The sequence below is a fragment of the Arvicola amphibius genome, chromosome 9, assembly GCF_903992535.2.
Source record: "Arvicola amphibius chromosome 9, mArvAmp1.2, whole genome shotgun sequence".
NCBI classification, from domain to species: domain Eukaryota; kingdom Metazoa; phylum Chordata; class Mammalia; order Rodentia; family Cricetidae; genus Arvicola; species Arvicola amphibius.
Window position 1 is genome coordinate 61574727 of NC_052055.2, and position 3242 is coordinate 61577968.

The following is a 3242-nucleotide window of genomic DNA, read 5'->3' on the forward strand; positions in this document are numbered from 1 at the left end:
GGAGTGCTGGGATCAAATGTGGGTATCACCACGCTGCCTTAAGAGACTTTTGAGTGCTGAAGAGACAGACGGCTTAGTAGGTCTTCCAGAGGACCGACCCCCAATTTCAACTCCCAACATCCACACGGCAGCTCACGATGATCTGGAACTCCAGTTCCAGGGGATCCAGCACACCCTGACATCAACATCATGATGGTCTCGAACTCCAGTTCCAAGGGATCCAGCACACCCTGACATCAACATACATACACGTAGCCAAAACACCGATTTTTTTTCTTATTGCATTTTTTATATGGCATTTATTTATTTGTGCATTAATATACATGTGTGTTACAGACCAGCTGGGGCCAAAGAGTTAGAGCCTAATTCAGAAACATAAAGTGAACAAAACCAAGAAGAATAAAAAACAAGTGAGGAGAGTAGTTTTGGTCTAAGGTGGAAGTGCACACAGTAGCCTGGTGGAAGGCAAAGTCTTTGACCAAGCACTTAAAACCTGGAGTTCAGCCGGGCGGTGGTGGCGCACGCCTTTAATCCCAGCACTCGGGAAGCAGAGGCAGGCAGATCTCTGTGAGTTCGAGGTCAGCCTGGTCTACAAGAGCTAGTTCCAGGACAGGCTCCAAAGCTACAAGAGAAACCCTGTCTCGAAAAATAAAACAAAACAAAATTAATTGGTGTGTTAAACAGGTGAGCCAATGGGGGCTTTTGATTGCAGGACTTCACTACTTTGATAACTGGACCTTTTACTGTCGGCCTCAGGAGGAGGAAATGGTCAAACAAGGGAGGAGACTTTGGTGGCTAGCTAGCTTTAGGGATGTAGTCTAACAGTTTCCAGCAGGGCAGAGGGGATGAGGGAGAAGGGCAAGGCCTGCCAGAGCCTTGTTGCCACCCTTGGGCTGGTGGAGTCCCCCAGAGGACTCTTTTCTGAGGTTGGCCACAGTGTGAAGGGGTACAATCTGGACTGTGAGAAAGGCTCTCCTCATCATTATCATTCTCCTCCTCACCCTCCTCCTCTTCCTCCAACCTAGACACTGCTTTCAAAGACACTATGCCAGCGGCTCTCCTCAATCATCAAACCTTGTGGTGGATGGCAAGAAGAGGCATGCCTTTGGCACAAGCCTAAAACAGAGGTGCAGAAGAAGAGAGCCTCTGCAAAGGGGTTAAATTCTAGCACAGGGAGAAGCAGGCCGGAGCTAGACTGGAGCTGCAGGAGCGAGAAACCAGTGGGCATTTTAATAATTATTATTCCATCCACAAATTCTAACCAGTTTTTGTCAGGTGCGGGGCAGGCATATAATCCCAGCCTGAGGGTGGGGGCTGGAAGGTAGCTCAGGCAGGAGGATTAAGGAGTGTAAACCATTCTAGGTTACTAAACAAGATCAAGTCTCCCTCTCTAAAAAGGAGCCAGGTGTGCATGTGACATGTGGTGGCTTGTAACCCTAACAGCACTAGGGAGGTAGAGGCAGGAATACCAAGCCTTAGAGGTTATCTTTCCCTTAATATTGGTTCAAGGCCAGCCTGGGATCCAGAAGACCCTGTCTCAAACACATCAAAACAAAGAAGGAAATGAACTTAAAACATGTACCAACTTATTATGGTGAGCTATATTTAGGTCAGTCACACTGCTTTTGTTTTTTTTTTGTTTTTTATCCCACGTTGACATGCCCCCATCTCCCTGCCTCATCCCTCCCCATCGCTCACCCTTCTCCCATGAGGTTTCTCTACTTAGTGTAGCCCTGTCTGTTCTGGAACTTGCTCTGTAGACCAGACTGGCCTCCTACTTCTGCCTTTTGAGTGCTAGGATTGCAGGTATGCACTACAAATGCCTGGCTCAATTTGTTTCTGTTTTTTTTGTTTTGTTTTGTTTTTTGAGATAGGGTTTCTCTGTAATTATGGAGCTTATCCTGGAACTCGCTCTGTAGACCAGGCTGACCTTAAACTTATAGGGATCCACCTGCCTCTGTCTCTCAAGAACTGGAATTAAAGATGTGAACCTCCACCGCCCTTATAATTGTGTAGCCCAGGCTGACCTCAAATTCGTGATCCTCCTGCCTCTGTCTCCTTCAGCAAATCCTACCACTGGCATGTGTCACCACTGCCCAACATTTTTTTTTTTTTTTTTTTTTTTTGGTTTTTCGAGACAGGGTTTCCCTGTAGTTTCTAGAGCCTGTCCTGGAACTAGCTCTTGTAGACCAGGCTGGCCTCGAACTCAGAGATCCGCCTGCCTCTGCCTCCCGAGTGCTGGGATTAAAGGCGTGCGCCACCACTGCCCGGCCACTGCCCAACATTTTTATTTATTCTTAAAGATAATGATTTCGCTGGGGCCGGATGGTGGTGACACACACCTTTAATGCCAGCACTTGGGAGGAAGAGACAGGTAGATCTCTGTGAGTTCGAGACTGGCCTGGCCTACAGAGTGAGTTCGAGGACAGGTTCCAAAGCTGCAGAGAAACCTTGTCTTTTTTTTTAAAAGTATTTATTTATTTATTATGTATACAATATTCTGTCTGTGTGTATGTCTGCAGGCCAGAAGAGGGCACCAGACCTCATTACAGATGATTGTGAGCCACCATGTGGTTGCCGGGAATTGAACTCAGGACTTTTGGAAAAGCAGGCAATGCTCTTAACCACTGAGCCATCTCTCCAGCCCAAGAAACCTTGTCTTGAAAAAAACAAAACAAGACAAAACAACAACAACAAAAAAAGAGGGCTTTGCCAGACATGGTGGCGCACACCTTTAATCCCAGCACTCGAGAGACAGAGGCAGTCAGATCTCCCTGAGTTCGAGGCCAGCCTGATCTACAAATCGAGTTCCAGAACAGCCAGGGCTGTTGCAAAGGGAGACCTTGTCTCAAAAAAACAAATAGATATTTTATTTTTATGCAGGGGTTTTGCCTGCACATTGTATGTGTACAACATGTGTGTAAGGTGCCTACAGAGGCCAGAGAACGCGGAAGCCCCTGAAAATGGAGTTACAGAGCGAGGCTGGGGGAAGGGATGGAAAAGGAATCAGTTTGCAAGCAGGAAGGAAGATCTGCCTGCCTCAGAGGATAGGAAGGGAGTGGGCAGGGCTTGTCTCTTAATGGGACAGATCATTATACCAGCCTGCTTCCTTTTTCTTATTTATTTATTTATTAATTTTTATTATTAGTTTTTCAAGACAATGTTTTTCACTCTACCCCTGGCTGTCCTAGAACTCCTTCCATAGACCAGGCTGGCCTTGAACTCGAGATCCGCCTGCCTCT